General features: G+C 37.4%; 1 long non-coding RNA gene across 1 annotated transcript; it reads left to right on the forward strand.

The window, feature by feature from the left end:
* The first annotated feature begins 5,779 nt into the window (after positions 1-5,779).
* On the forward strand, positions 5,780-9,981 carry LOC131381373 (uncharacterized). The gene is made up of 3 exons (XR_009210080.1): positions 5,780-5,926; positions 7,038-7,207; positions 9,779-9,981. It is a non-coding gene; the product is annotated as an uncharacterized LOC131381373 (long non-coding RNA).
* Positions 9,982-27,977: the final 17,996 nt, after the last annotated feature.

Below are 27,977 nucleotides of genomic sequence, written 5' to 3' on the forward strand. Positions count from 1 at the left end.
GGAACATATGATTTTTTTCTAATATAAATCCAAAGATATTCACGACCATATTTGCTTCAGGTGTGGAAGTGGCTACTCTTAAATATCAATGTTCCAAAGGGTAACCACACCAAATTTGCCACTTCTGTGACTCAAAACATTGAGCAATATAGAAAGAGCTGCAAGCTCTTAGGAAAAGGAAGAGTCACTAGTGTTCCTGAGCTGGGTGCTTCAGGAAAACCACCCTTAACAAAGATCAGTGGCTACAGCTTAACCTGGGAGAAAGTAGTTGTTTTCCAACCTGCCCTAATGTTCATTCAGCACCAGAGATGAGCTCCTGTTCGAAGTCTGAAATCTAAGCATTCAGATCAATAAAACAATAGAGTCAGCTTCAGATGCCCTGATTCTCCCTTCTGACACACCTGTACTAACTTCAGGAAGTCAGAAATGTGCAATAGCTAATGGCTGTCCTGGTAATTATTTTCACACCAAGAAAGAAGAGAGCGAGGATTATTAAATCTTCTTTCTCCTTCTGGTGATAAATCAAGGAGCTTTTCCAACATCATGGCAAAAAGCAGAGGTCCTTAGAAAAATGTTATTCAATTTCTTTAGAAATCTCCTATGCTGTATTAGTCTGTTTTCACACTGCTATAAAGAACTTCCCTGAGACTGGGTAATTTATAAAGGAAAGAAGTTTAATTGACTCACCTTCTGCATGGCTGAGGAAGCCTCAGGAAACTTAGAATCATGGCAGAAGGGGAAGCAGGCACCTTCTTTGCAAGGTGGCAGGACAGAGAGAAAAGCCCAGGCAACACTGCCACTTATAAAACCATCAGATCTCGTGAGAACTCACTCACTATCACCAGAACAGCATGGAGGAAACTCCCCCCATGATTCAATCACCCCCTACCAGGTCCCTCCCTCGACACATGGGGATATGGGGATTACACTTTGAGATGAGATTTGGGTGGGAACACAGCCAAACCATATCATATGCACATGTTAGAAGATATATCAAAGTTTGAAGCCTCCTAAGTCCAAAGAGGGGTAGGGCTCTATAAATAGAACAATAGCAATAAATAGGAAATGAAGCAGAAGGGATGTTAGGATTCACCACGCCCAGTCCTCCAGCCCCCATCCCATTACTGATAAGGAAACAAAGATCAGAAACTTATCCCAAGTCAGACAGTGCATTTCAGGCAGAGCCAGGGTTGGAACCCACAGCAGACTGCAGACTCTTGGCACAGTATTTCCCCAACTATAACAGGCTGCTTCACAGTAGAAAATGGGGAGCCACTGCAGGTTTTTAAGCAAAGGAATGGCATGATCATCTTTGTGTTTCAGGAAGATGAATCTGGCAATCCCATATATAAAACAGAATTCAAAAGATCAGCATTAGCACAACACATCATCAGTCCAGGGCCATGGAATCAGGAACTAAGGGAATAGAATGGAAGGGGCAAGACGCAAGAGATATTTCAAACCTGCTTGTTTGCAGGCTTTATGAAGGCAAAGCCAGTTGTATCCCCAGCTCCTAATATGGTGTCCAGTGCATAAAAGGCAGGCAGTCACCACTCACTAAATGGACAAATATTTTAAAGAAGTAGAAAAAACAGGAATCAGTGACTGATTGGATAAAAGGAACGGAAAGTGTCAAAAATGACTTCGAAGTTTGTGAGTTATATGGATGACACAATGTTGAAGAAATTAGTGGTCTGAGCACAAGCAAAACAATGAAATATAGGAGGTCATTTAGAGTGGACCTGTAGAGGGCTTTCTGGAATGACCAACATAGAAGTGATCAGTGAAGCCATAGAACAAGTGAGAATGCCACCAAATTACAAAAATAGAAACAGGGCTGGAGATATCCATGGGGTTAACGTGTGCACCTGTAGAGTGTACCTGGGGGTGGTTTTAGACTATAGTTCTCCACATCTGAATGACTGAAAGAACCATGAAGTTGGCATTTGACAAAAATAAGGGGCAAAATTTCAAACCCAAGCTCAAAGTCAATGTGAAATTTTTAAGCAGAAAGACCCAAATGTATGCATACAGTAGCAGTCAGAAAATTTTCACTTCTATGAACTTGTCTAGAATTTTATAACCAGGAAACCTTAACAATAAGACAAAATAAAACATAAACCCTCATGATTTTCATTTTAACATCTGTATAAATTTTGAGTTTTGTGACAAAGAAATATTTTAATTTCAAAATACACACCAGGTATGCGGGGCATCATAACCTTTTCAGGGACTGGACCAGGTAGCAGACAAGCCCTGACATCCTGACTCCTGGAAGAGACAGCATTTGCATGCATCCTTTCTGCAGGATCCCTGGGGAGCAGTCACCTGCCCACGTTTGCTGCTGGCCACAGCAACCTCCTCAGGGGTATCCTGCTGCTTTTTCACTCCTTCCATCCACCTGGTCAATCACATATGGGCCAGAGCTTTGAAATGGAAATATAAAAGTATATTCTGTGGTTATTACTTAATGTCGTAGAATCCTAGAACCATAAAAATCAAGATTCATAGTCTGTTAGAGCCAAATATGACCTTAGAGATGAGCTAGTTAAATCCCCTTGATGGAACTGGGAACAAAATCTGACCTTCCCTCCAAAGATAGAAGAAGGGCTAGGTTTTTAACTGAGGTTGGTGTTTTAGGATCTGCGGCTGGAAAGTGAGGCTGAGAGTGGGTTTGCCCTCCTGCTGTAGAATGTGCACTTGTGAAGAGAGCACAGGGCGGAGGGACTTGAGAACCACAGATACAAAAGCAAACAGGATTGCAGACAGGAAGTGGGATCTGAAGAAGTGACAGAAGGTGACTGGACAATCAGTGGAGGTGTGTCATCGTGGGGACGGTTCTTACAGACCGTTGGGGTTAGGAGTTCTCTTCACAGTAACCTGGCCCTGCTGTGAATTAGGGCTATCCACTTCCCCTAAAGAGAGGTTTCTCCAATATTCATGGCATTACGGTTGATTGTTATCACTGGTGGAAATAAGAGTTTTTAAATAAAGGGAAAAATACAATAAGATCACAAGTATTAGCTAAGCAAGATGGAACTATGTTTTATTATAAAAAAAGAGTAACATTAATTTGCCAAAAGAAAATTGAACCCATCAACTTGTATTGGGTATGTATAAAGACTTCTAGTTATCTTTCAGTATTTTTTTTCTATTTTCTCACTGGCCTCTCTACCTACCTACATTGAAAAAAAAAAATTCATGCATGCATTTGTTTATGATTTACTCAGTAATATGTATTGTTTGCCTAATATGTGTTGGACACTAGGTATATAATAGCTCACAAAATTGCATTGAGCTTTCAAAGAATAATTTTAATTTCCTATAACAGATATTCAGCTAATTTCATCTTTTATTCTTTCTTTTCCTAAAAACAATTGTTTTTATAGAACTCAGTTCCATTAAGCTGAGACTCTCTCTTTTTGGGAAAAGGAGAGTAAATAAAAAGTCTCTCCATTGCAGTAAAACTGGCACTTTGTGTACATTTATCCTCAAAGTAGGCAGGAATTTATAATCTGTTCCTTAGGAATATTCAGAAATAATTGGAAAATCACCCTCACTTATCTTTGCTTTTGACAAGAGTTTGTTTGTAATATCCTCATTTGCCCTGTTCAGTTGGCCTCGGATTTCAAAATTCAGTACCTACACTCTTAAGAGTAACTCTTCCCAGCCTCTATTCATGCCAATTTCTTTCAACACTTACCTAACCTGTGGATAGTAAGGTTGCATTAAATTATTCTCAATTTTATCTTTAATATGGTCAGCAGGCAGTATTTTCTGCAAAAGGCATTTACTCCTAACTAAAAGGAGAAGAAAGCTAACTCTAGCTTCCTGTGGGCCCTGTCCCTTGTGAATTCCAAGAAGGAGAAAAAGGTTAATTGCTAACAGTTCTGTGCATGTGTCACTTACAACTTACCACTGGATTCCTTCAGTCTAACACCCTTTCAGCAGTAGCATTTAGCACACTGAGACCAGACCAAGTTTTTTATTGCTTACTTCAATAAGATACAGGGTGAGTTTTAAAAAGGCGATCTTTAAGATTTATCTGTGTACTCTACAATAAGAGTTCAGTAATTCCTTTAATCCATGTTGTCATCTCCCTTGGCCTTTTGCTTTACTTTACTCTTTTAACATTACACCTTATTTTAATAGCAGTTATCAGAATCCATATACTAATTCAAACTAACAAGAACTCTAGTATGCGCCTAGTATGAGTAAGGTACTGAACCAGGTACTCATATTATACTTAGTAATTATACCATATTTCACAGGCAAATAAACTGTTTTCATAACCATACTTTATCTACAATTTATACTTTAAAAGATCTCTGACAACAAATCAAAGGGGTTAATTGGATAAATTTTTCTTAAGAGGAAAGTATAGTCTTATAACCTCCCTTAACACTAGTTGAAGCAGTGGACATAAAAACTTGCAAACGTACCGCAGAAATAATTTAAATTTAGTGAACAGGATCAATAAAAGTAAAGGCCAGGCTTTAAATAGAATTCGTGGATCCAAAGTTTCTTCTGGAAACTTTAAAACTATATTTATATTTATTGATTGATCAATCAATCAATCGACCTGTCTGTCTGCCTATCTCATATCTATCTGTAAATATCTGTAGATATATTCTTAAACACACTTAGTTCTTAATGTATTTAATTTTCCACTTCAAGAACCACTACATACAGACTCCATTTCCAGGATGTTTTGGGTTACAGCAACAGCATCCCCTTGAAATTTCACAAAATCTTCCACACCTATGATATCTCTAGATAACCACCAAAAGAGAGCTGAGCACTTCAACACTTGAAAACAGTAAAAATCATTCCCACCCTAAAAGTAAATCAACAGAATCATTTGTTCTTATTTCACAAACATATCCAAAAATGGAACCTCTATGTATCATGTGGTTCATCCTGTATCTAAAATAATTGCCATCTTTAGCATCATACACTTGGTATAATTTTTCAACTCAGGGGTTTCTTAGAAATCCACTCATCCATTATTTCTGCAACTGCCTTCCAAAAAATATTCATGTACTTAAACATGTTAATAGGTGTTTAAGGGAACAATGTTTGTGTTCAGATAAAATTTGAAAATTTTTTCTGGGAGCTTGTGGTGCACATTTTAGCAGTAATAAGGCTGAGAAGATCTGCTGTTGAAAAAAAAACAAGGGGGGAGTTTACATTTTACTCTCTAAATATATTTGTACTTTTTATTATTTTATATAAAAATATTGTTTTATACAAAAATATTGCATGCTACTTGTATAATAAATGATGAAATAGATCTCAGAGAAAGTGAAGAAAGAGACATGGGGAAAGATGTGATCGGTCCCAATGAGGAATGTAAATTTAAAAATTAAGTGATATGTCTTATGAGCATTTCTACCAAGTTTTATAATGTAAGGTGCTATATATCTCTTCTTTGATGTCCTTAAGAATCACATTTCTTGTCAGGCAAGAGAAAGAAGAAAGGAAAGAAGAAGGAAAGGAGGGATGAAGGGAGAAAGGAACTAAGTTTGTCTAACCCTGTGCTTCCAACATTTATTTGACAGTAGAACGCTTTTCTTTCAAAGAATATTTGTAAACACTAGAGATATGCTGGCAAATGCTTAATAACCAGCTCTTGGGAAAGGGAGAGGGCCTGGTCTGTAGCACTTGTCCATTTCCATGGTGTAAATAATCCCGACCATGGCCAGTAACAAACTGCCAATACGACATCACTGGCTCCCAAGCTTCCGGCTCTAGCCCACCACTGCCAGTGTTCTTTGGAACAGAGTTTTAGAAATGTTGAGCTTGTGTATCTTACCCTTCTTCTCAGTCTTCACTCCTGTATACATATGTGCTTCAAAGATGAAAAAAACTAAGACCCGAAGAGATTATGTGACTGTTCAAACTACACAGCTACTCATCTTTACTGGTATCTAAACTAATTTCTAAATTAAAAGATGATCCCATACTATCTAAAGTAAAAATTCAGCTATATGAAAAAGAAGCATAGTACTGTAGAGTCAGTGATAAGGAAGGCCCTTACCTCATAAATATAAAATGCATATTGATGTCTTTTAGCTGCTCACCTCCTCTGCCTGGAGTTAGCATAACTTGGATAATATGTATGTATTACCAATATCTTCTAAAAGTAATAAGAAATTTGAGCCCATTTGTTCATAAATATTTTCAAATCCTTAATCAAAAAAGGTTGCATAAGAATTTAAAATATTATTATAAAGTCATTCAAGTCTTAAGATCTCTTGGATCTTTGTCTCACCCAGAGGTAACTCTCTAAGATTAGAGAACACACCTTACTTAGAAAAAAAGAAAAGTTCACTCTTACTTATTTTACTATTTTTTTTGTTCAGACTTCTCCTTCTAGCCCATAATTTATCTTGAATTTTTTACTTGACTTATCATATTTTCAAAAGATAAGGATTTGTTGAGATACATGCTTTTAAAACAGAATTGTTTTTTATGTGAATCTATACATATATATCAATAAATTTATTTTTGTTTGTTCAATGTGATGCTACTTCCTTAGGTTCAAAGATGATAATATGAATGTATTTATTGTTATCCTTTGTGGCAGAAAAGTGTCTGTGAGCACTTCTCTAAAAGGATTTGTCATATAAATCCCAGGCTCTTCCCTGCTGGATTTTACTAATCTCAGACAAGTCCTTTAATCTCTTATAACCTTGATTTTCCTATTCATAAAAAAGAATAGAATAACAGTAATCTATATTTCATGGGGAAGTTGGTCTCAAATACATAGATTGTGAGAATTGATCATTAAGTTTGTGAATTTCACCCTAGCTTTTGGCCATTTTACAACATGTTGACTGTTTCACCAAGAGCTTGGTGGGAAAAAGAGCAAGGATTAAAATTTGTTTTCTTTAAATTATCTCTAGATTGAAATCATTCAGATTCTCCTGGCTTCTTGTTAAGAATGGAAGCCAAGAGTTAGCAGTAGTGGATAGTCAGTATCTTGTAAGTATAATAACAGACTTGTCTTGCCACTATAATTATTTAATAAGCAGCATCAACCAAAGGACAGTTTTAAAAATAAGGACCTTACAAACTCAATAAGCCACAGATACAAGATGAAAAGGAAGAAAGAAGTTTAAGAAAAGTAGAAAGAATTAAGATAAATGGAGCTCCCTGCTTGGCTAGGGCACTTTCCTGGGCTGAACCACGCTTTCCATCTCAGGTATACAATAACTAACATTCATTCTGTAATGATGCATATCTGATTTTTTCAGACATTCTAATGAAATTCTGCAAACTTTCAGTTTTTTAACTTGAAATCTACCTCTACCTCCAAGTTTCTCTGTGGCTGCAAAGTGATTGGTTCCTTTGACAATGCACATGCATCATTCAAGAAGACAATTTCCTCATAGGTATCCTAAGCTCTGTTGGAAAATTCCAAACAAACAGGTAACTACAGGTCAAATTAGTGCTCCTAGGATTGGAACCAGTGATCCTTATTCATTGCTCCATCCAAGTCTACTAAAGTCAGTTCATCAAGCAGCTTGTGAGTGCAACTACTTTATAAGAGAGACTTTGCTAAAAATCCTGAAAATGGTGTTATATGAAAAAGAAGAAAATTGTAACTAATATTTAAATAGGACTTTACCCAGTGTTTTCCCCATGTTATCTCACTTGATCCTCACAATAATGCCCATAAGGTGTATTATCCCAATTTTATGGATTAAAAAGCTGAAGTTTTAAGAAGTTGACTTCTTTAAATCAATAGAAGACTGTCAGGGAAAACTGTTGAGATTCAAATACCAAATCCTGTGCACCTTCCATACTGCATTAACTCTTAGAAATGAACTTGACTTTTGCTCCTATACTCAACTAATTACTGATGCCAGCTAGTCCCCCAATCCTGAGGAACCAGCAAAGGTCAAGGAAATAGTTGCCTCTACATATTTGCAATAGGCCTGTGACATACAAATGCAATGGTAATAAGGCCGTATACCAAAGAGCCCTTCCTCTGTAAATGGACAATACAAGGTGCAAATCCTGGCTGCAATGCTTACTTGAACAAATTATCTAACATCTTAGAATCTCGGATTTCTCATTTGTACAATAGGAATAATGATAGCACTTGACTTATAGCATTGTTGTGAGGATTAAATGGGGCTAAACACAACAAGCACTTACCACATAGCAAGCATTCAATAAATATTAGCTTTAAAAATACGTAGATTTATGTGGCTATATGGTCTCCTTTAGACTATATAGCCTATACCTGACTAGGAGAATCAATCAGACTTAAAACTCTGTCCATCCAGCTGAGGTAACCAATTAGATACATATGAAAATTCCATAGTCACTACCACCTCTGATACCAAAAATACTATTGGTAAACAGTATTAAACTATTTAAAAGTATACAGTATAGATTATATAAAAATAAAAATAAAAATATATATCATATTCAGTGCAAGAGATTGAATTTAAACATGATCTCTAAGACTCAAAAATTTGATGACTCCATGATAACTTGGTACTGGTTATTGGTATAATGAGTTTACCAAAGGCAATTACTCAGTTTCATTATATTGCCTTTTAACCTCTTAACAAAAATCTAGTCTAAAATTAAAATTAAAGGTATTCAACTCAAGATACACACACAATGTTTACATAAGGCCCATCACTTGGGCCTTAACTGTTCACTCCTGTCTGCAAAAATCTAAAAGCCACTCAGGCCACCAACTTAATTATATCCAGGATGCGCACCAGAGGTGAAAAGCCTCCTAGAACTGTTTTTCAATCATCATCTCTCCAACTGAGCTGGACTAGTGACACTAAAACCAGCAATTAAAAGCCTCAAGTTTAGAAATACATTGTTTCCCAAGTCTCCAAATGGCAAAGGTTAAGTGAATTATGTGGAGATAATTCGCCAAAGTCCCAAGGGAGGGTCCTGCTAACTTCACATTGCTGGCTGTTTCACTCTTTTTTCTTCTCAACTGATATGCTTCTTGTCATGGTGCTGCCAATGCGAACGGCAGGAAAATAAGAAAAGTTGCAGATGGGGAAAATAAAACCCCTTCAATGTGTTTTGCAAGGGGAAGTCATGTGATTAGCACATTCAGTGTTTCTGTAACACAGAAAGCTGTCTCCTCTAGCTATTTTCAAGAATAATTGTGAGTAAATTTACACTCACCTCATATTAAAAATATGTGAAGTCTTTACTGTGTTGCTTTGCTACTTAAATTGGATGGCGTCGCTGGGCATCTTACTGTGTGAGACTATAATGGGACTGGCAACTCTCCTCCAGGCTGAATTAGAACCACCCATTACACCTCGAGTTGTGTGGTAACACCTCCACAGTGTTTCCAATTAACTTTGTAAGTTTTTAATCAGTGACAAATGCATCTTTGTAAATTCAATTTACCTTTTATTGCAGCGCTATAAACTGTCTTGCAGCATTCCGATACGTTGTGAACATTTTACTTGCTACTGACATAAGACAGCTGTTGGACCTACAACAAAGGCTAAGCTTTATGAGTTACCTGAATTAGGATGTAGGTGAAGTAATTAAACCCCAAAGAGAAAGAGGGGGAAAATAGATAGCCCTCCATGATCCACATATACCGATAGGTAGGCAAGGACTCCTGAAGCAACTCTGAAGCTGAAACGTTCAAGATTAAAATCCCAGAAACTCCCTTCTGGTTTAAACTCACAATATGTTGAAAGAGGTAGATAAGTGAAAAGGTCAGGCACATTTTATTAATAAATCCATACAGCTATTTGTTTTTCTTTTTAATCAGATTCAAATGCATCCTGTTAAAGAGCCGTGGGTGATTAGATCATAAATCTGCATGACCTTGAAGATGATGAAGGAAATGCTTCTCTGTAAAGTGATCATCATGCTGCCAGTTCCATCATTTACACATTTTTACAGGTGCAAGGAAAAGGTTTAATTTCAGATTGCTTGCAAAAATCACTCAAAATAAAATATTATTTTATAAGATCTCCAGATAATAAAGTAAATGAGCTAAATGCACTACTTGAAAGTGTATTTTTATTTTTGTTTCTATCTTGGCTCCTAACATCTACAAAAAGAAAAAACTAAGAGGAAAGAGTAGTATAGGTGTTTGCCTCACTGTACTTACTCTAGGAGTCTAGCTTAGGTTTTCTTTTGTTTGCATGTTATTAATGACACATTATTAACTCATTGCCCCTTGTAGCATATTACTTACAATTATTAACTAATTATAAGTAATATGGTCATAAGACATATCTTTTGTTACATATTTAATCAAAAGTCTGCATTTTATATATAGGCAGCAAATTTATGGATGACATTTACGAATTTTTCCTAAAATACTGAAGAATTCTTTTCGTCTTGCTTTCAGATTTATCACCCAACCATAAGACATTTGACATTCAAGTTGTAGATGTGAGTCTTGCTATTTTCACATTGAAAATATTATAAATGTTATAATTTGTCAACAGTTTTTAGACCCTAACATTAGCTAATTCATTAATTCATTCATTTATTCATCAAGCATATTAAGTGTCTAATATCTGCCAGGGATAAATAGTGAATAAAAATGTAGCCCCTCTCCTGAAGATCAAAGATTATAAATACAAGAAAAATTTCAGACCTATATTTATATATTGCTTACTTCACACCTCTATTTAGACTTTATATAGTTTTAAAAATCAGCCATAAACTAAAACTTTTTATTAAATCTGTACATTGTTATCATTTCTAAACCATAGGCTTGGCTTTCTTTGACCTTTTCTGAAGGGCATACTCTTTGAATGCTGTTTTGATTCTTCTGTATGTATCACAGAGCCTTATGATAGCTTATGAATTCTTTATAATACATACACAAACTAGTCAAAATACAGCTTTGATTTTCATAACCCTATTTTTCTCCATTCTTTATTACATGTATTAAAGAAATAAGAAAATGCTTGACAGGTTACTATATAGCTACTTTAGGATGCAGGAATTAGAAATGAAAAGCACCCTTTTAAATTCCTATAAACTGGTCATCAGTTTCTCACTATTTCCTCTGGGTGCTCAGAAAAATATGATCGGCTGAAGGAGTGGAGTTTCAGCAGACGATACTGAATTTGTGTTCTTTATCCCACATTGTGCTGTTCAACCAGTGGAAGGAATACTCTGATGGCAATCTTGTGACTTCCAGGACAAAAGGAATCAGTGCCCTGCCACAGCCCAGAAATTAGAGAGGCCTTTGAGAGGATACCAAGCCTTCCCCATCTCTGTTCTCTGCGTAACACTCACAAAAACAACCCAAGCACCTTGCCAAATGGATGGAGAGAGAGGTGGCCTCCCAGCACTCAGGCTCTCATAATTATTTCCCAGGATCTCATCTGACATCTCACCTCAATGTGACAGCAGAATATGCCTTAAAAATGGGGTAAATCAGAAGTGAGAATCAAAAGCTTTAGAGAAGTGCCTGTGTATAAGTGGCTAAGCTGTATGAAGATACCACTTATTAAGAGCATGAAATTTGCAGGCACTGAGTTTGTCACAAAAACCCCATGTGATGGATGAGAAAGCTGAATCTCAGGGGTTTTCCTGGAGTTACAAAACTTTGGAACTGGAATTCAAACCCATGTTGGCCAGCTCCAAAGCCTACCTTCTTTTTTTTTTTTTTTTTTGACACAGAGTTTCGCCCTGTCGCCCAGGCTAGAGCGCAGTGGGGCGTTCTCAGCTCACTGCAAGCTCCTCCTCCTGGGTTCACGCCATTCTCCTGCCTCAGCCTCCTGAGTAGCTGGGACTACAGGCGCTCGCCACCACGCCCAGCTAATTTTTTTGTATTTTTAGTGGAGACGGGGCTTCACAAAGCCTACCCTCTTAACCACTGCACCACTTTGCCTCTCAGATGCCAACAGGTCATGCTATCTCTGAAGCCTAAATCCTTATTCTTTAAAACATGAAGCTTAAAATCTATGGCTTGCCTCTTTAGTAACAAAGTTTATACCCTCAGAAACCCATCCATAAGTGAAAACTAAATAACTACTGTTATATTTCAATTCTATTTCTTTTACTTTATGCTGGCCAGCTATGTTTGATAGAGACTATTCCCACCATCGTAACTATACATTGAAATTGAAGATCCTCTCTAAAATAGCAAAATCTGCCCTATCTTGATTGCAAAATGTGTTTCTATTTTAGAAAAGTAGATGAATCCCTCCCCTCCCCTAATTGTGTCAATTTTAACCATTTTAGAGCCAAAGCCACTTTACCACAATTTATGTTAAGCTTTTTTAATAAATGTCTTCTAATAATGGCTCTTGCATAAGAAGGATTTTATAGTATTGTATGTGATATGTAAATTGTTTCCACAAAAACAAATTTAAAAGAAGGTTTGTACATATTCTGCATTATTTAGTGATATAGGACTCTAGCTCTTGAAGTAATTAATTAGGGATCATTGGGAATTATCATTTTGGATCCTGGTCAGGGAACATTTTAAAAATCAATGAATATTGGAGACTTCACTTTCTTCACACCCAAAAGGAAAAAAAAAGATTAAAAACAAATTCCTTGGGTATTGTCAGGCATTCTCAGCACACTCACATCTGGTACCATCTGCAACAGCTCAATCAATAGAGAAGAGTAATGTAATAATTGCTACAACATTTTTTGTAATTCCTCGTGGTGGCAACAGCATTTCAATAATATTCACGGAGACTATTTATGATGCTTAAGGTAAGAGGTTTCTACCATGTGCAGAATAATAAAACTCAGCAGATATTTAACCCTTAGTGTGAAAAACCTTTAGTGAAAGTAAAGAAGCAGTTAAGCTTAAACCAAAGTCATCAAACATTCTCTGTGCCAGACAATAGTCACAGCAGGTTCAGCCACAGGGCATTTGAATAAACAAAATAGTTTTTGATGGCTGTTAATTAATACGGAACCAACTGAATAAAATATGGTATATCCACAGTTGAAGATTATGCAATTGTTAAAATGAACAAAAACTGAAGAAGCTCATTGTGATATAAAAAATTCCGAGGTATTTTGTTGAGTAAACAAAGCAAAACACAGAATACTGTGTCTAGGAGGCTATCTTTTCTGTAAAAAGAGAGGAAAATTACAAATCTACATTTGTATTTACTTCTATATGCTTAAGGAAACTCTGGAGACTATATCTAAAATGAGGGGATGGATATCCCATTCTCCATGACATGCTCATTTCACATTATATGCCTGTATAAAAACATTTCATGTACCCTACAAATATATATACTATGTATCCAAAAAAATTAAAAATTAAAATAGTAATAATAAATATATATAACTATAAAGTTTTTACCTGAGTGTATGTGTGGTGGTTGAGGGCACTGGAGTGGCTGGACGACATGAATGAGCACAAGATGCTTATATATATGTATATATATATAACATATGTAATTGTTGAAATATATTAGTGTATTACTTATTTAATGAATTAAATTAAAAGTTGTTTAAGTAATGTACCTATTATCAACAGGAGCTAGTGAAATAAATACGGTACATTAATAGAGTGGAATACTACGTGGCCATTAAACAATAAGGAAGCTCTTTATGTATGGATGCAGAAAGATCTCTCAGATGTGTTATTTTGTTTAAAAGAAAATCAGAATGTGCTACCATACCTTAATGTGCTACCATCTTAGTGGAAGGAAGAGGACCATCACTGTGTGTTTGCTTGCATAGAACTCTCTCCAAAGGGTGGTTGGTTGTGTAGAGGGGAGCCGCTTTGTGGTCTGGCTTGGGAGTGGAAGGGAGACTTTTCACTGCCTTTTCTGCTTTATTCTTACCCACTTCAACATATTATCTTTTCATTAAAAATAAAACTCAAGCACTTTTAGATCATTTTTAAAACAGTAATTATAATTACTGGGTTTTTTTTCTAGGGAAAGAAAAGAATGAATCAATAAATCCAACTCAGAATTAGAGAAAGGAAGAAAACCAAGCCTTCTTGAAGTTTAAGCTATGTAAGTCAACCCTTGAATGAGATCTAATTTATCAAACTATCTAATTCATGAAACTACTACTCCAACTGCAACTGCTAATATTTTTTATTTTTACTCCGCTCATTTGACTGCAATGTATTGCCATTAATTCAAACTTAGCTTAATAAAATTAACAGGATTTATTTCTTCCCAGATATATAAACAACTGTCATGTTGTCTTTCACCAGCTCCACCCTCCACTCCAAGAAAGGAAAACTAAATGGATTGAGATTGAGTAATTTAAGTTTTGCCTGGTTCATTATCAGTTTCAAATAATTTATGCATTTTAAGCAGCTGCTTTTCTTCTCCTTATGTGTCACTCATGCAAATTAGCAAGACCTCAAAGAAACTAGCCTATAACAAACCAATTTTTAAACTAAGTATTTTACAGGGTTATCTTTCCCTGTCCAGATGTTAACAGTGTAAAGCACCCACATTTCTACATTGTAGTGGAAAGATTATGAGCGTAAACACATCTAGGGCTTAATCTTGACTCTGCCACTTAGAAGCCACATGTCCTTGGACAAATAATTTAACCTCTTTGAGCCTCAGTTTTCCTTACCTGTAAAATGGGAATGGGAATACCTCTTCACAAGGCTGTCATGTGAATCATATAAAATATATTAAAGTGCTTAGTAGCATCCCTGATACTAGGGTGACCAAAAGTCCTGGTTTGTCTGAGACTCTTAAGTTTCATTTAGCAACACAAGTCCTAGGAAAACTCTCAGTCCCAGACAAACCAAAACAGCTAGTCAATGTATCTGGTACACATGAAATATTCAATGGAATATCCAATGAAGTGATCTTCAAACGGAAATTCTGAGTGCACGGACCAGGGAGGGCAATAGTGTCCACAGTAAATTGCTTTTATTGCTATTACGGTGAAAGATACAAAAGGACACAAAAAATTCTGCAACTTTTAGGCAATGGTAGCACAAGATAAGCAGGGAGAAGTAACTTGTCTTTGGAGCCAGATGGCCTAAATTTTAGTTCTGGTTCTCTTGAACCAGAATGACCAACTCTCTCACTGGCCTCAGTGCCACTGGCCCTTGGTTTCATCATGGATAAATGAGAAGTTTAGACCTGCTCTTTCCTACTCTAAAATTCGATTTCAGGAATAAGATTCTCAAATGACGTGAGAAATTCTTCAACACCCCCAGAAGCAGACGAAAAAGGTCAACATCCCTTTGTCTTGTCAGCCCCTCCCATACTGTGGGCACTAGAACATTAGCTACTCTTTGAAAAACATTTCACTAAGTAGGAACAAGGTGAAGAAGACCCATCCATGCCCTTCACTCACGTATCACAGAGTCAGACCATTTTTGCCAGCCAGAATCTGAAAAAGCTCTAGCAAGAAGTGGTTACCAGTTGGGCCTGAAAGTTGGGTAAAAAGTTAGCAGGCAACTGAGTAACTGAGGACAGAGGCAACTGCCTGAAGGAGGGAGAACGCTAGTCATCTAGAATCCTACTGCACTGGGTTTGGTGAAAGCAGATAAGAAGAAATATTCTGGAATGCTATTTTACGAGGGTCCATAGCAATATCATCGGGATTTCCAAGGGGGGAAGAAAGCGGAGGTCTTGAAAAATGAGGAGAAGAAAAGAGATGAGAACCTGAAGTGGCAAAAGAGTAGCAGCGGCAAGGAAAGTTTTCTATAGTAAAGAGGGGAGATTTGAACATGTTTGTAAATATATGAAAAATTAGCAGCAGAAAGAGAGCAGAGTTAGAAAGGTACACTTAGGGGAGTAAGGAACTTTCTTCTTTCTAGACCTTAGGTACAGGAAGAAAAGAAAATTTCAGAGAAGCTGAAAATGGTAGAATTTGGACTTGGTCTCAAAAGAGTAAAATAACATGCAATGCCTTCTTCCAGCTAATTTTATTATCACCTCAGTGTTGAATTGTCTTCATGTTCACGTACTAAGGACAGTGGTGCTTAATTAATGGGATGGAATACTAACAATGTTTTGGTTAAATCAAGCTTTGTTGAAGATTTCAAACAAATTCTGCTTTGTTCCAACTCTGATTTTGAATTTTATAAAAAATAGATTAGTCTACTCTCCCTTCTTGGCAATGAAAGTGTAAACACTGACTTTTAAAAAAAAATAGCCTATATATGGATTTTTTTTTTGAGACGGAGTCTCGCTCTGTCACCCAGGCTGGAGGCTGGAGTGCAGTGGCGCAATCTCCGATCACTGCAAGCTCCGCCTCCCGGGTTCACGCCATTATCCTGCCTCAGCGGCCGAGTAGCTGGGACTACAGGCGCCCGCCACCACGCCCGGCTAATTTTTTGTATTTTTTTAGTAGAGACGGGGTTTCACTATGTTAGCCAGGATGGCCTCAATCTCCTGACCTCGTGATCCGCCCGCCTCGGCCTCCCAAACTGCTGGGATTACAGGCGTGAGCCACCGTGCCCGGCCTGGATTTTTAAACAAAATGTATTTTATGAAAAAAGCTTAATTATAGAAGACATAGAAAATAAAGACACATGTAAAGATTAAAATTTTTCACATAGCACACAACACAAACACTATTATTTCGGGGTTAGTATTTCCTTCTAGTTTTTTTTCTAGACTTTTTTTTACAGTTATGGTAGTATGCAAATAATGTCACAGTTAGCTTTTTCGTTTCACTTACTCATAGAAACAGAAATTTTCTCAGATTACTGAGAGGTGACAGCATGCTGGCAGCCCTCACTCGCTCTCGGTGCCTCCTCGGCCTCGTCGCCCACTCTGGCTTGAGGAGCCCTTCAGCCCGCCGCTGCACTGTGGGAGGCCGTCTCTGGGCTGGCCGAGGCCGGAGCCGGCTCCCTCTGCTTGACAGGAGGTGTGGAGGGAGACGCGCGGGCAGGAACCCGGGCTGCGCGCGGCGCTGGCGCGCCAGCGCGAGTTCCGGGTGGGTGCGGGCTGGGCAGGCTCCACACTCGGAGCGGCAGGCTGGCACCGCCGCTCGGGGCTGTGAGAGGCTTAGCACTCGGGCCAGCAGCTGCGGAGGGTGGGCTGGTTCCCCCAGCACTGCCGGCCCACCCGCGCTGCGCTCGAATTCTCGCCAGGCCTCAGCCGCCTGCCCGCGGGGCAGGGCTGGGGACCTGCAGCCCGCCATGCCCAAGCCCCGCCCCCCGTGGGCTCCCGCGCCGCCTGAGCCCGAGCCTCCTCTACGGGCGCCGCCCTCTGCTCTGCAGCACCCGGTCCCATCGACCGCCCAAGGGCTGAGGAGTGCGGGTGCGCAGCGCGGGACTGGCGGGCAGCTCGCCTGCCGTCCCAGCGCGCGATCCACTAGGCGAAGCCAGCTGAGCTCCTGAGTCAGGTAGGGACTTGGAGAACTTTTGTGTCTAGCTGGAGGGTTGTGTATGAGCCAATCAGCACTCTGTCTAGCTCGGGGTTTGTGGATGCACCACTCAGCACTCTGTATCTAGCTAATCTGGTGGGGACTTGGAGAACTTTTATGTCTACCTAGAGGATTGTAAATGCACCACTCAGCACTCTGTATCTAGCTAATCTGGTGGGGACTTGGAAACTTTTATGTCTAGCACGAGGATTGTATATGCACCAATCAGCACTGTGTCTAGCGCAAGATTTGTAAATGCACCAATCAGTGCTCTGTGTCTAGCTCATCTAGTGGGGACTTGGAGAACTTTTGTCTCTAGCTAAAGGTTCGTAAATGCACCAATCAGCACCCTGTCAAAAGGGACCAATCAGCTCTCTGTAAAATGGACCAGTCAGCAGGATGTGGGTGGGGTCAGATAAGGGAATAAAAGCAGGCTGCCAGCGCTCCAGCGGCGTCCTGCTAGGGTCCATTTCTGCACCGTGGAAGCTTGGTTCTTTCGCTCTTTGCAGTAAATCTTGCTGCTGCTGACTCTTTGGATCCGCATTGCCTTTATGAGCTGTAACACTCACCGCGAAGGTCTGCAGCTTCACTCCTGAAGCCATCAAGACCACGAACCCACCAGAAGGAAGAAACTCTGAACATGTCAGAACATCAAAAGGAACAAACTCCAGACACACTATCTTTAAGAACTAACACTCACTGCAAGGGTCCGCGGCTTCATTCTTGAAGTCAGTGAGACCAAGAACCCACCAATTCCGTACACATTACTACAACTTTTTATAAGACTTTGCCTACATGAAGCATTTTAATATCTGCATTCCATGATGAGGCTATACCATACATTATTTAGCCACACACCTATTTGGTCATTTGGGTTGTTTTTAATTTTTCACTATTATATATAATGCAGCAATGTGCAACACTGTGCACAAAAGGAGTTTTCTAGTTTATTTTGAATCATTTTCTCAACTTTGATTTCCATAAATGTAATTATTTTTAAAGAGATTTGTTGAGTATTATTTACTTACCACATAATTCACCCATTTTTAGGGTATAATTAGATGTGTTTTTTGTATATTCACAGATACATGAAACCATCACCAAAGTCAATTTTGAAATATGTTTATTATCTCCAAAAGAAACCCAGTACTCTTTAGCTATCACTTCCCTACCCTTTTCTCCCCTTCCCACCACCCCTACCAATAGTCTGCATTCTGTCTCCATAGATTTCCCTGTTGTAGATGTTTTATATTAATAGACTCATGTAATATGTGGTCTTATGTAACTAATTTCTCTCACTTAGTATGATGTTTCCAAGGCTCATCCACGTTGTAGCCTTCAATACTTCATTCCCTTCTATAGGCAAATAATATTCCACTGTAGGGATATATACTACATTTTGTTTATCCATTTGTCAGTTGATGGACATTTGGGTTGTTTCCACCCATTACTATTATGAATATGCTAGTAGAAAGATTTTTGCAGAAGTTTCTATGTGGACATACATTTTCATTTTTGTTGGATGTATACCTAGAAATGGAATTTCTAGGACATAGGACTAGAAATGGAATTTTTACTTCTAAGAGTTTAGACAGTGCAGTCTCTTAATATGTATCTCCAAATGCTCTTCGGAAGTGTTTTGAATTGAGTTTTCATTCTGATTAAAGACCTTGTTGCTGTTCTTGGTCAGTTGGTTCTCGAGAAGCAATGATGTCACAAAGTAAAACCCTAGGATATTGCTGTACAAGGGAAACAAAATATGAGTCATGTGTAATTTTAAATTTTCTAATAGCCTCATTTTTAAAAGTAACAAGAAACAGGTAAATGAATTTTAATAATATGTTTTATTGGACCCAACATATCTAAAATGTTATCTTTACAACCTGGAATTAATATAGTACTTTGTTTGTTTGTTTTGAGACAGAGTTTCGCTTTTGTTGCCCAGGCTAGAGTGCAGTAGCGCGATCTTGGCTCACTGCAACCTCTGCCTCCCGGTTCAAGGGATTCTCCTGCCTCAGCCTGCCAAGTAGCTGGGATTACAGGCATGTGCTACCACATCTGGCTAATTTTTGTATTTTTAGTAGATGTGGGGTTTCACCATGTTGGCCAGGCTGGTCTTGAATTCCTGACCTCAGGTAATCCACCTGCCTTGGCCTCCCAAAGTCCTGGGATTACAGGAGTGAGCCACCATGCCCAGCCAATATAATACTTTTTAATGAACTATTTTATATTCTATTTTATTCACATTCCATTTCTGAAATCCACTATGTATTTTACACATAAGCATATCTCAATTTGAACTAATCACATTTCAAATGCTGTATGGCTGATGGCTACTATATTGGAGAGTGCAGATTTAGGAGTTTGACTGACTATATTTTCTTCGGAAGATAGTGGAAAGTTACTTTTTAAAACATAGCCTCACAATTATTTCCCCTTATGTTTCTCTAATAAAAAAAAAGCATGAACAAAATTTAGCTAACTGAAGATTCCTCCTAGATAAAGAATGGTTAAGTGCTTATTGCGTTTGTGCACTACTTTATATTTTTACCTGATGGACAACAATGTATAATGTGTCAAAAAAAAGTCAATTTTAAAATATCCACTCTTTTATTCGAGTTAACTCGGACAGACCCTGGAGCTGTTTTTCTTTCTTGAATCTACATAATTGTGCTGATGCTAAACACTAATGCTAACATTCCCCAAATTGGTGAATAATTTTCTTTATTGGGTCTTTAATGGTGAAATAAACAGGAAAGAAGAAAAGGCAAGAAATAAATTTTACTGTGCTATGCTGGGGAAAACCATGTTTTCCAATTTATTCTTCACACAACAAAACCTATTTGATCTGGGATCCCATATAATCCCAGGACACAACAATCCTTCTCTGTTGTATGGCAACTTCCTGCCATGCATAATTATTTTGCAAAAGCATATCAGGTCAGAGATGAAGCAAAGAATGGGGGAAAGAGTCCATGGTGACCTCAGGCAGATTTTTTTACTACTACAAATCAGTTGGATAGTTATTACCACCTGGCGCTGCTAATGAGTCTAGTCGGGAAAACAAAGCTGCTAAGCATTCCACAGCAGACTGCACTGCAGTCCAGGACTGGGGGAGTCTTTTGGGGTCTGCTGAGCGTCTGAAAATACATTTTAAGGTGTTTTGGCTATTATAGAAATCAAACTTCTTAGTTTCTTATTTTTAAAAGAAATATATTGCTAAAAAGCATTATCTGTTGTTGATTCTTTTGTACTTCTGCAAACTATTTTTCTGTATTCATAACATAATTCTAAAATCTTAAGTGTATCTTATGCATTAAAATTTTTTATTCATAGTATTTTCAGATGAAGTAGACCATCTCTTCCAGGAAAATGTTTCCACTACTAATTCAAATTGCCCTTAAGCAACCTAAATAAAGAGACCATATAGTGCAGTCATTCAGAACAGGAAATTGGATGTCAAAGAGTTCTGGATTCAAATTTGAGCTCCACTACTTACCAGCCCTGTGACCTGAAGCAAGTTACTTTTCTGTGCAAGATCTCTCTACTGAAAATAGAAATAATGAGAGTTATTTTAAGAATGAAATCAGATAATGAATGTATGGTGCTTAGCAGAATGCCTGTCACTACTATTTTGTTGTGTTCTTTTTGTTGTTTTATTACCTCCATCTCATGAATTTCAAGCCTTAACAGCATAGAGAATAGCTGTTCTATCCAGGGCATAGAAAATTATCAAGCATCAATTATTATGTTGCTCAGCTGCTATGTTGTATAAAAGGAAAGCACGGCTATCCCACAAGTTGTGAGAACTAGGGAAAAGAGAACTGGAGTGATGGGAAGAGGAAGCAGTAGGAAACATGAAAGTCACTTAATTACCAAGAAGATGTTTTACTAATATATCTCACATGTTGTTAATTAATTCAGTGTATACTTATTGCACACTAACTATATGCAAAACACTGTGCTAGGTGCCAGAGTGTTCTGTAGTTACAAAGATCAGACATGTTACCTGCCTTCAATAATCGTAAAGCCCAGCAGAGTGGTTGCCTTCGTTATATCTGTACTACGTTGCCTCGTAGTCACTGACTTGCTTATCAGCCTTAGTCTATTGATTATGAGAAGGTACACTGTCATCCACATTTGTACCTCCGCACTTAGCACAATATCTTGCTCCTAGAAAGTATGCAATAAATGTTTATGGAAGTAAATTCTTATCATGAAGGAGAGAATCAATCATTGTTGGATTTCTAACTATGTAAACTCCTAGAAGGCAAAGACATGTACTTGTAAATTTCTTGATGCCAAGAGAAAGTTGTTTTTGATATGAGATTAGCAGTTATGCCAATATTAAAATACTGCATCATTTGTTCTCACTCATAGGTGGGAACTGAACAATGAGATCACTTGGACACAGGGCGGGGAACATCATACACCGGAGCCTGTCGGGGGGTGGGGGCTGGGGGAGGTACAGCATCAGGAGAAATACCTAATGTAAGTGATAAGTTGATGGGTGCAGCAAACCAACATGGCACATGTATATCTATGTATCAAACCTTCACGCTGTGCGCATGTACCCTAGAACTTAAAGTAGATATATTAAAAAAAACTGCATCATTGTTAAAATGAGAGTTGCTATGCAATATCAAAATGCAGTTATTGCAGTCTCCATTTTCAATGGCCTCTTTAGTCACAGGTGCGTAAAATATGCATTGCGTTGCACTGTGGTGTCTAATTAAAGGAAATAAAGCAATGAAAATGTGCTCTCTGTAAACAGGCTCTTTCCTTGAGATTTGGAAAACCCATTTTTTGATAAGGTACTATAAAGAAGCTTTACACTGGGTCATAAATGCTGGAACTTCATGATTTATTTTTCATTCATACTATTTTACTTTATTTGTCTATTAAAATACATTATAAAATGTGGACAATTATGTTTAAATTAGGAAAACCTGATTACACGATGTGTATGTTTTCCAGTTCTCATGTGGCTGTAATAGACAATTCATAATACTGTTGTAGTTTATTTGATAAAATTATGGTTTGAGGAGTGTATTCTTTCTGATGTTCTGTGAAGTAGATTGTGCGTTATTATATTACTGAACTTTGTTGGCTGTGGGAGTTTGCAGCTGAGGCTTTAATGGCAGAGTGGAGGCAGGCTACTCCACCTCTATTGAAGCTGATTATAATCGGTAGGCTGGAATCAAATTATCTACAGCCTAATCCAAGCATGATGACTTTCCATTAATCTGTGATGGGGTTTTATTTCTTTATTATGAGCTAAATGTGTAAACGCAAAAGAATTAGCAAAGCCATTTTGGCACGATTTAATTCTCAGAGCTCCCTCTGCTGGTAGTGAAAGATGACAAATTTACAGAGAGCTTAAGAATGAGGGCAATATCATTATTACCACAATTTTGCCATTTATATTAGAGCTAAATTTATTGTCGGACACTTGTGCAATAAAATCAATGTTTTGGTTTACAGCTAGTCAGTTTTCCCCTTAAAGATTAAGCGATATTTTTGTGGTTGAATTAATTAGTCTTTTCATCACGGAAAATTGAGCTATTTTGTATTTAAAATAAATATTTGCCAGAGTTATACACAGTAATTTATAACATCACTTATACAAATTATTACCAACAGCTTACATAAATAAAAATGGAACACTTAATAGGGACATAGTGAAGATTTAGTAGCTACCCAAACTACTTCATTCTCCCCTATAATTCCTATACAACAAATACCCCACATACCATCTGATAAAAATTACTTTCTGAGACATAATTCCCATCTCAATGTAATATATATATTACATGAAAAATGGGGGCTGGGAGATGTGGCTCACGACTGTAATCCTAGCAGGGTTTGGGAGGCCAAGGTGGGCGGATCACTTGAGGTCAGGAATTCGAGACCAGCCTGACCAACGTAGCGAAACCCCGTCTCTCCTAAAAACACAAAAATTAGCTGGGTGTGGTGGTGGGCACCTGTAATCCCAGCTACTCAGGAGGCTGAGGCAGGAGAATCGCTTGAACCTGGGAGGTGGAGGTTGCAGTGCCACTGCACTCCAGCCTGGGCAACAGAGCAAGACTCCATCTCAAAGAAAGAAAGAAAGAGAGAGAAAGAAAAAGAAAAAAATTGGAAAAAATACTCAAAGTGGAATCTCTGAGACTGAGAGAGAAAGAAAGAAAGAAAGAGAAAAAAATTGGAAAAAATATTCAAAGTGGAATCTCTGAGACTGAGTACTCATGTATATGAGTGCTCTTTTAACTTTGAAACATACTTTCATATTTATTATCATATTGTATCGTAACAACCCTAGAAATAGAGCAGAGACTATTAACCTAATTTGACAAATACAGAAACAGAGGTCAGAGAGTTTACATGATTGTCCCCAAGTTGTACACTAGTTAGTGGAAAAGAGCGTTTCTTCCAACAAGGCTCAAAAGCCTCTGTCTCTTGAGAACTATTTAATAAAAAGGCATCAAGAAAATTATTTAAATAATCTAGTTTTTTATTAATGATGTTGTCTTCGATGGCTTCTTCATATTTATACTTCACAATACCCTATTCTGACCAGCTCTCAATGAATCAAAATCTTCTGAGAGCTGTAGACAAATTTCAACAAAGGATTCTGTCAATGAATGAGAGAAGGCATGAGGGAATTGGCCAGATAGAGTTCTAGTTAGGATCTTGAGAGACCTCCATCTAGTATTCAGCTAAAATTGTGCAAATGTAGGCATTGTCCTCTTCTGAGACTTTTTTGATCCAAACGGGACCACTCTATCATTATCCACTAGGTTGGTGCTTAAAAGATGGGCTATTTTCTCAAAACTCCAAGTTTCAAGATCATTCAGGAAGTGATGAGAGTTCTGTTACTGTATAGAACTATAACCTGGGTTCTAATTAGGTCAGCCTCAAGATAAAAACAAATGAATAATACAGTTCCTAGGAGTCACCCAGACTGTAAGCAGAGAATCTTTTGAAACCAAATCACGAACTTAGCTTTTGTCCATGCATAAGTGCACAACCTTTTAGCAAAATTTAATGACAGAGTTGAGACCAAAGATTCTGGTTTAACTAACAATCCTCAGTGAAATCAGTTTGATGATTTCAGTTCAGTGCATATCATGAAAGCACTCTGGCACAATTGATAGGATGTTCATGGGGAGGTAATATACAGATCTGCAGATTAAATTACTTTTCACCCCAAGAGATATTTGTAGGGGCGATCTATCAAGGTTACAGGGAAGAGCAGTGACATGACAGTAAGAATGTTCAACCTAAGCTTATATGCTAGAACATAAAGACACCTGCAATTTTGTCTTTGTTAATTATTACAATTGACAACTTTTCATTAAAAAATGTTTTGGTACAGAAATTAGTTCTAAAGATTTATATTTATTTTTCAAATTAAATAAAAATGTAAAAATGCATCAATTTATTTTATTATAGAAAAGATATTACCCGTATTTTAAAATATGATATATGAAATGACTGTTTCCATAGTTAAAAAGTCCATTTATTTTATTATAGAATATATGCTACCTACATCTTAAAGAATAAAGACCAGAAATATGAAATTATTATGTTTTTACAACTATAAAACCCATTCAATGACAAAAGATTATTTTTCTGAATAGAAGCTTCGGCAAACATTTTGCCTCTATAAAGCCTTCCATGAGATCAACTCAATTTCGCCTGCATTTCAATGTTAGGTAATACAGGTGGATGAAATTGTCATGTTCTACTCCACAAATTCTATTCCAATAACTCTTAATTGGAATGGAATCTGGGCCACCTGACCTTTAGACTTCACATTAATAAACTGTGTTATTTTCTTGATTTTGTCAACAATTGAGAAAACAGACTTAACTATGTTTTCAAAAGCATAGTAAGATTTTATTTAACTATATCTCACATATCTGATTACTTCATTCTACAGACTACAACAATCAAGGAACCAGAAGAAAACTAAAAAGGCATCTAAAAAATAAGAATAAATCAGGTCAAAGCTCAACCACTTTATTTGTGAGAAAGTTCCTTGGTACCTCATTTATAGTCTATTTACTCTTATTTTTATATACATTCCAACAAGCTTGGTTAACTGGAAGAAAGGTATTGTTAGAGGTGAGAATACTGGCATTAAGAACAGCATTTTATGTATACCAGATGCAATTCAAATTACCACTCAGGTCCAGAGAAATGGAGAATTGTAAAATTGTAAAACACACATAAAAGTCTACTGTTGTCTAGTCATGATATCAGAAAGCAAGATTAAAATGTATGCTTTATAATCTTTAATGCTGAATAAACTGAAGAGTCCATGTTGCCTACTACCTCCACTAAGGAATATTTACTCAACCACTTGGCTCAGACCAAGCTGTCACAGATCCAGAGAGAGACCACTGAGGTTTACACTAGGAAGGGGAGAACATGTCTCTTCCTCCTTGCCTGACTGCAAATCTAGCTTCAGAGGCCCAGATGGGGCTCAGCAGAGAAAGAGAGAAGCCAGAGTGGGCAGCCAATGTAACTTGTATTCACTTATCCACAGAGGCCCACCTCTACAGGATCTCCATGGCAGATTCTTCTGCTCTACTTGTACAGAGGCACAGGAAAGCTGTGTTCCCCACTCTTCTTGAGCAGCATTCAGCAAGGGTGGGAGTAAAGGAAGCATTCTCCTTTCGGTATTGAAGTAGAGTCAAACAAGAGCAAGAAGTGGATACTCAGGGGTTACGCACTTTATATCCTCCCAAAGAAATAAATCATGGTTTAAACAGAAAGCCAAATAAAACACATCCTGCTGATTGACCTTTCAATACTAAATTAAAGTCCCATTTTTCTCTCCATAAATATCTTCGTTTGATAAAGTCAGAGTGCCTTTCATACTTCCTGTGTTTCTTTGATTCTCTTTCAAAATGTTGAACCCAGCAAAAATGGAAATATTTTACAAAGACAGTATCATGAGAGGAACTTCTAATTTTGAGTGGATGTCTTTGAGAATATTTAAGAAATCACTTGAAAATCTCTAGAAATTATTTAAAGAATCTCAGAGTGATCATTTGTAACAGGGTTCTCAACCTTCTTAATCACAAGGGGACTTTTATAAGTTTGTAGAAAATGGAATTAAAATATAAAATTTAAAAATATAAACTTTGTTTCTCAAAAAACTCCATCAAGGTCAAGACACTTTTGTAAGTGATGATATCAGCCATTTTAGTCTATACCTAAAGAACTGACAGTTCTGAGAATTTAACCACATCAATGCAGTCTTTCTTTACACTATTAAGTGAAGGAAAATAAGTGCCCTTTAGAGACTTTTTAAGATTAGAAAACAAAAAGTAATCAAAAAGCCAAATCAGGACTGGAACATGGATATCTAATGATTTCCCCCTCAAAACTCTTGTTTGATGAGAGGAATTAGCAGGAGAATTGTCATGCTGGAGAAGGACTCTTTGGTGAAGATTTTTCTGGGCATTTTTCTGCTAAAGCTTTAGCTCCTTTTCTCAAAACACTTTTAATAAACAGATCTTATTGTTCTTTGGCACTCTAGAAAGTCAACAAGCAAAATGCCCCAAAAAACTGTTGCCATGGCCTTTGCTCTTGACCAATTTGCTTTTGCTTTGATTGGACCACTTCCACCTCTCGGCAGCCATTCCTTTGATTGTGCTTTGTCTTCAGAATTGTACTGGTAAAGCCATGTTCCATCTCCTGTTACAATTCTTCAAAGAAATGCTTTGGGGTCTTCACTTATGTAAAATTTTCATTGAAAGCTCTGCTCTTGCTCTTATCTGCAACTCTTATCTGGGTGCAATGGTTTTGGCACCCATCAAGTGGAAAGTTTGCTCAACTCAATTTTTCATTCAGAATTGTGTAAGCTGAACCAATTAAGATGTCTATGATGTTGGCTATTGTTCCTGCTGTTAATCATCAGTACTCTTTAATTAGGGCATGAACAAGTTTATTTTTTTCCTCAAAAATTGATGTGGATGGTCTGCCACCGTGGGACTCATCTTCAGCATCATCATGTTCCCTTCTTAGAACTAGTTTTTCATTTGTAAATTGCTGATTTATTTGGGGAATTGTCCCCATACACTTTTCATAAAGCCTCAATGATTTCACCATTCTTCCACTAAAGGTTCACAATAAATTTGATGTTAGGTCTTGCTTCAATTTTAGCAGAAGTCATGTTGCTCTGATAGGGGCTCTTTTCAAACTGGCATCTTATCCTTAATGCCTCAAACTAAATCCTGTTCAGGCATGTTATAACAAGTCACTACGAGTTTATTTTGGCGCAAAAATTTTTTGAAATTCATGTATTTTTTTTCATAATACGCATTTTCTGTGAACTTTCTGAAGTCACCTTGTATGAGGACTCCTTGCTGGAAGTCTTTAAACTTTTAGTGTCTGTTGATTAGGAAGCAATATAATGATGAAAAGCTACTACCAAGTTAATGATTAATTTAATTTTAGATTAACTTTCAATTAATTAATCACAACATCTACATATATTTGGAAAGTAGCAATATATGTATGTGGGAGACAGTATTTAAAACCTATTTTAAATCTACTCACAGATTAACCACAGTAACTTCAAAGACTCCTAGAAACTAAGATCCATAGTTTGGAAACTACTTTAGAATAACTAAACTCATAAAAATAATAAG

Source organism: Hylobates moloch, unplaced genomic scaffold (genome assembly GCF_009828535.3).
Source record: "Hylobates moloch isolate HMO894 unplaced genomic scaffold, HMol_V3 SCAFFOLD_1, whole genome shotgun sequence".
Taxonomy (NCBI): Eukaryota; Metazoa; Chordata; class Mammalia; order Primates; family Hylobatidae; genus Hylobates; species Hylobates moloch.